The following is a 7,062-nucleotide window of genomic DNA, read 5'->3' as shown; positions in this document are numbered from 1 at the left end:
CAAATAATAATACAAGTCTCCTTTTATCTTCACCTCTCTCTCCAAGCTTTCATGGCTTCTTCCTCTCTCTTTTAGTATTGCTCTCTCCTTTTCTAGTATTTCTCTCTCCTCATCACTCTCTTTCTCTCTCTTCTTGCAGTCTTTCACTCTCTTTTGCACTCCCTCTCTCTCCTATCTTCTTGACAAGTGGTATCAGAGCCATAGGTTCTTGATCCAGTTAGCCAACATTTCATTCACTTATTTTTTTTAGTAATACAGATTTAAGAGCCACATGTACACAGGTACAAACATGACATGGAGTAGCACTACAGTTATCAATGAATTTTGGATGACAAGGACTGCAGATCTGGATCATTAATGGAGTCTTGGACCAAGTTTGGAGGTTGGAAGACCAGATTTAGCAGCTCGTGGGTCATTTTGGGCCAAATTTGAAGGTAAATTTCTAATGACAGTGGCAAATGGAGTAGAAGAGGGGAAAATGCTCGTTACTTTTCAGGAAAGTCTTCTCTCTCTTCATTCCCAAGATCCTGCCAAGCTCCCATGGAGGAGAAAACACCATAGATCTCCCAACCTAGCTCTTATTTTTTCTTGAATGCTCATCAAATCAAAGAAGGGTAAGTCTGTTGGGCCTGCAGGCCACTGGTCTCAATCTGCCTTCCCAAAACACAAAGCGAGCTGCTTCTGGATCCCCAAGGACTAGCTCTTCCTTCAGACCACTGTCTACTACCATTGTGAGCATTGGATCACTTGGGTGGAAGCTATTGGGGCCTACCAACACATTGTTCAGAGCCGTAGTGTGCTTCATGGCCAATGCATGCACTATGCACAGCCCTGATATGCGCGCGTTGACAATCACACAATCATAGCATTCCTTCTCCTATGCCCTAAGATTTGTGGATGAAGATGGGGGTATCGCTACCTGTGTATCATAAACCTGCTAAGGTTGAGGTTGCATCTTTTCAACCTCCTCTCGTATGGACTAGAAAAGGATCGTTGACAAATACCGCTCACTGAAACTAGGAAAAATAGCCACAATCAGCTTCCCAGAATTATGTGGCCTCTTTGCAACCTGAAAACCATAAATATTCCCTCTTTGAGAGCAAGCTCTTTAGCCATTTCAATTGTTTCATCACTAGAAACCTGTAACACCTCATCTAAGATATCAACATCCAAGATGGTAGGAATGAAGCTAGCACCAATGCCTTGAATCTTGTGAGGACCTGGCTTCCCCTCCAGAAAGCACACTGCTTTCGGTTGGCTCTACACCATAAATCCTAATGTTGGAATTTTTGCCCTTTAAGAAGCAACCAACACCTATAACTGTTCCACCAGTACCAATTCCAGATACCAAAATGTCAACCTTCCCAACTATGTCTTCCTAGATCTTAGGGCCGGTGGTTTCAAAATGCACCTTTGGGTCTTTTGCAACCTCTCCTTTCATGCCTTTGGATGGATCTATTAGAACCACCTCAACACTCCAAAGGCTTTCAAAAACACACGATGCTCTAGGCTCATTGATGCAGGCATTGTAAGAATCAACTTGTACCCTTTGGATGCGATTGTCTGAGAGTGAGCCAGACTCTTATGCCCACCAATACCTCTAGTTGTGGATCATTAGGGTTTGTAGAGCCCCCAATATAATTCAGCAATAACACCCGATTATTGGGAGGAGCATGGCCAGGAAATAGACTCGAGGAGTAGATGGTCCCTAAAGTTTGAACTCCTTGGCTGCATGGATGAAGTTGACTAAACCCCTTCATCTCATCATCACAACCAGACGGTCGGCTCTAATTGCAAACTTAGGGTACGAAATAGTAACAGTTGCAACTAGTGGATAATATAAATTTTCTAGTGCTTCTACTTCTCCTTTTGAAAATGGCCGCAAGATGTTAATGGCCACATAAGATGGAACAGTGAGGACAATCGACTTGGTCAAAATTGACTTCAACCCCTCAGGATTTGTCCCTTTGGAGCACTAAAATGCATTTTGGGGTCAAATTTTGGGAGATTCTTCTTCTATGGCCTTCAAAGCATGCATGGAGCTATTGAAGCTCAACCCCTCCTTCTCCCATTGAAGAAACAAGCTTGAAGACTCAATTCTTGGCTTAAGCTTTGTCATCATGAAGCTAATTGGAGCATTGGAGTGCAACCTTGGAACATTGGCCACTGATTCTCAGCCCTTCATTAATCAAAGAGGTAATTCACTCTTGAACTCTCTTTTATTTCCATCCTATTGCTGATCCAACAAGACTATTGTTGGGAGAGATTCAAGTAGTCAATCATGCATTTTATTGAAGGTTTCAATGCTTACATGCTACTGATTTAACCTCAGTCCTCTCTTAGGTTTTCTTGCATTGAAAATGGTCCATTCTATGCTGAAAATTTTCACTATTGTTTAGTGATTGCCTCACCCTAGTCTCTTGACTTCTGATGATTGTTTGAGCATAAACTAATCTTTGAAATCCATTGTAAATGAGGTGAGATAGCAGTGAGTCACTGCTTGGTAAGCCCTACCCTTGACACCAATTTTCCATTCCATCCATTTCATGAAAATGTTCAATTCCTACTTTCGAATGCATCTCATGCTGGGTGTTTAATTAATAAATATATGCCATGTATATTCCAGGTGAGGAAAACCCTGATGCCAGGCAAGGTGGCATGACAAAAGACAGGTGACTCCCCTTGCCATCAAAGACCCTGAAGGGATACACAACCCGGCCCTCGAAGGGGGGGGACTTTGCCCACCTCCTGGTGATCTGGAGCCCAAACTTATTTGCAAGTGCAGAGATATTTTGCGGATAGTGAGAATTGCCATGTCATGATGATGCCATTGATGTCTATGACATATTGATGAACTTAGGATTATGCCATTGATGTATATGGTATATTGATGTACCATTGATGTACTTGCAATGATGTATGACTAAGAATCAATGCTAAAATGTAGCTTTAGATACACATGTAGTCATGTATGTAGTTATGATAGTGAATGCAACAAACAGTGCATGTATGATGCTCATATGTGAGTGACACGGTCATGGGAATGCTCATTTTCATGCTCAGCAGTGATGTGTAGACCATGTGTATGTATGCTGAAGCAATGTATGGTTCCATGGGAAAAGTGGTTGCAGATATACAATAGACCGGGGACCATATGTTAGCTCTCTTGAATTCCTATAGGGTGTTGTAGACATTTTCAGTCAGTTACAAAGGTAAAGAGTGAGTACCATCAGCTAGACATGGTAGGGAATAAGGGAAAAACTAAGGAAAATGATGACCTCCAGCAACAAATAAGTGATGCACGCACCTCGAGGGCTAAAACTAACCCTGAGGTGGAAGATGAAGATTACTCTCATGACATGCGGAGCCTCAACGCGCTGCCCTCAGTTTGCAAGAGATAAGGCATGCTAAGAGGCATAGAGAATTGATGGAAGGCATTGGTCGAATGAAGACCACTATGAACACCCTTACTGCCCAGCTCACTAAGTGGATGGAATTCCAAATGAAAGGGAAGGAACATGAGGATAGGTCAGGTATGCGCATGTTGACTGGCCCATCAATGAATGCAGCAAATATGAACTCCCAAGGTATTTTGGGGAGAGTGGGCATCCCTAATAGCACTTTTGAATGGTGAGATCCTTCATATAGGCAAGATGAGCCCATTAACAATGCAATGAGGGGTAATTTCTAGCCATCGCAAGGGCCCATCCCATCTATGTGAGTTCAGTCATCTTTTGGCAGAAACTACTCCACCAATGGATCATTTTCGGGCAGCCACATGGATCAGCCTCAGTTTGGATATATGGGAAAGCCACCTAATCATGAAAGGGAGCTGAGAGACAACATTATTTTCTCAAACTTCAATGGTCAATCGTCATCTCCAACTAAACTCGAAGAGTGGCTTTCCAAACTTGAGGATTATTTTGACATCTTGCCCTGTAGTGATGACCAAAATATCCATTTTGCAACCATCCACTTGGAAGGATTTGCACATACATGGTGGAGGTACATCAAAATAGAAAATCAGCAAGTAGACTCATGGGAAGCATTCAAGACACTCGTGGTGCAAGTATTTGTCTCGCAGGTGGAGAAAGAAAAGCTTGCCTGCCTTGAACAGCATGGTCTTGCTGTTAGAGAATACACAAATCAGTTCCTCAACCTTACCATGTATGTTGATTTGATTAGTGATGATGCCAAGTTACACAAGTATATGTATGGGATGGATCCCCAACTCTCAGTTGATGCTTAAGCTCAAAATCCATCAAATTTGTTCAAAGCTATTGAGTTGGCTGAGATGTACTCTCGTAAGTATCACCGAGATGCTTCATTTCAACATGGACAACAAAGAGGGGTGTCTCAGCTAGTGTTTGGGTAGCAAAGGGGACCTATGCAATCACATTTTGGATAGTAAAGAGGTGCTATAAGGCTAGGATAGTTTGGGGCAAGTTATGGTGGTGGTAACGTGCCATTTAGCACCCCTAAGATCCCCGCATAACCCACTTTTAATGCCTCAAAACCACAAAGTAATTTCAGGATAGCAAACAACTCGAGAATGGATAATAGGCAAGGGAACAACAAGAATAAAAAATTTTCTGTCCAAAGTCCATTCCCATGGATTGGTATAAAGAAAGAAAGGAAAAAGGGCTTTGTTTCAAGTGTGGCGAGAAGTATACAAGTGATCATGCCTCAAAATGTGCTTTTAGAAATGCTAAGGCACGGGTTCACAGCATGTTGGTATTTGAGGACTCAGAGAAGTACCCTGAGGATGCACATGCTTTTATGATGACTGGTGAAACGGATGATACTGATGAATCGTTTGGCGAAGAAGAGTTCTTTGACCTTGATGACTCTTTTCCTTTTGACCCTAATAATCATGTATCATGGGATATGGGTGGAAAGAATGAACCACGTGCTGAAATACATGCGGCCATTGTTGATACCATATCTATGGATGCCTGGACAGGATCCAAAAGCTCTAATACATTGCGTATTAAGGGCAAAATTCATGGGAAGGATGTGTTTATACTTGTAGATAGTGGTAGCACTCATAGTTTCATTAATAGAGCAGTCATGGACATGCTGAAGTGTTTTCTGACTGATTTACAACAGCCATTGAATGTGCAAGTTGCCAATGGGGATGAAGAAATTAGCACTTAAGTATGCCCTGCTATTCATATTCAACTTGCTGAAAATTTTGGACAGCAAATGGATTTAATTGCATTGGAAATGGGGTCTATAGATGTTGTCTTGGGTTGTGATTGGCTGAAAACTTTGGGCACTGTAACCATTTTTCCTTGCTGTATATGGAGTTTGTCAGTGTGGGACAGCTCATTCACTTGCAGGGAATTGAAAATAACAGTGAATTTTAGCTCATTACTAGCAAACAACTCAAGAAAGAGTTCAAGAGACGGTCCCAAATCTTTGTATTGCATTTAAAGAAAGAAAATTTAGATCAGTCTACTAAAACAGTAAAGAATTCAGCATTGAGAGCTCTTTTAGAAGAGTACAAGGACCTCTTCCAAGTACCTAGAGCACTACCCCCTAATAGGGTAGTTGATCATCCATAAACCTGGAGCCTCAGTCAAAGCTTGTGAACAAGCCACCTTACAATTTGTCTAGGTGTGAAAGACAAGAAGTTGCCAAAAAAGTCAAAGAATTACTGGGCATGGGATTTATTGAGCCTAGTTCTTCATCATATGCTTCCCCTATGTTATTGGTCAAAAAGAAGGATGGGCCTTTCAAGATGAGAATAGACTATAGGGATCTTAATAAGGTCACCATGTAGAAAATGTACCCCATTCCATGCATAGATGACTTACTAGATGAGCTCAAGGGGGCTAAGTATAAAGATAGATTTAAGGTCATGCTATCACCAGATCCACATGAGGGCAAGGGATGAGGTCAAAACAACATTTTGGACTGATCGAGGGCTTTATCATTTCTTGGTTATGCCTTTTGGGTTAACTAATGCACCAGCCACCTTTTAGAGCTTAATGAACAAAATACTTCAACCCTTCCTTTTCAGATTTGTGTTGGTTTTCTTTGATGATATTCTCATCTATAGTAGATCACTGAAGGATCACCTTTGGCACATGAGGCAGGTGTTTGATGTATTGAGGCAGCATAGACTCTTTACCAAGGAGACAAAATGTTCTTTCATGCAGATAGAAGTGGAATACTTGGGGCACATTGTTAGTGAAGATGAAATTAGGGCTCATCCTAAGAAAGTGCAGTGTATAAAAGACTAGCCCACACCTGCAAATACCACTTCACTTAGAGGATTTCTTGGTCTTTCATCATTCTATTGCAGATTCATTAGGCATTATCCATTATTGCAGCTCCCTTGACTGATAGGATTAAGAAAGAGGCATTTTTTTGGGATTCCATAGCTAATAAGAGCTTTAATCAGCTCAAGAAATTGCTTACCTCAGCTCCCATCTTAGTATGCCCAAATTTTTTGAAAGAATTCACCATTCAGTGTGATGCCAGTGGTAGAAGCATAGGGGCTGTATTGTTATAGGAGCATGGGGTTATAGCGTTTGAGAGCCGAAAACTTGCTCAAAATGAGATGACCATGAATGTATATGACCAAGAGATGTTGACCATCCTTCATGCCATTAAGAAATAGCACCACTACTTGTATGGCAGTAGATTTAGGGTCAAGAGCGACCATAGGGTCCTCAAGTATTTCCTCTCTTAGTCTAATCTTACCCCCCAACAACGCAGATGGGTAGCTACATTGCATAACTATGTGTAACATGCCCGCCTATCGGCTATCCAAGCACGTTTTAGTGGTCCATTGAGAAACAAATCTAAGCATCATCATCCGACACTCCCAGGTAATGTTTTGGGGTTTGTTGCCTAGGGTTTCCCGAGTCCGCCTCGCAATGGAACGTTCACGGCCAAACCCACTAAGATCGACTTGAAATCTAGGTTCCTAGGGCCAAGGTCTCTTAACAACACTCTAGGGTCGGGTTTTGGACATCCTACTTTATGCAGAGATACCCAATCCGAAGCAAATCCATACCGCACTTGGTTCAAAGAGAATGGAAAATGAGGGGG

At 41.9% G+C, this 7,062-nt stretch overlaps 1 pseudogene; it reads right to left on the bottom strand.

Annotated features, from left to right (window-relative positions):
- Window positions 1-937: 937 nt before the first annotated feature.
- Window positions 938-1,551, bottom strand: LOC148028787 (cysteine synthase, chloroplastic/chromoplastic pseudogene; annotated as a pseudogene).
- Between the last annotated feature and the right edge of the window lie 5,511 nt (window positions 1,552-7,062).

Source organism: Lygodium microphyllum, chromosome 11 (genome assembly GCF_053477565.2).
Source record: "Lygodium microphyllum isolate KBCC chromosome 11, Lygodium_microphyllum_v1.1.10, whole genome shotgun sequence".
Taxonomy (NCBI): Eukaryota; Viridiplantae; Streptophyta; class Polypodiopsida; order Schizaeales; family Lygodiaceae; genus Lygodium; species Lygodium microphyllum.
The sequence above is the reverse complement of the archived record's forward strand: the minus strand, read 5'-3'. Positions and strand labels throughout refer to the sequence as shown.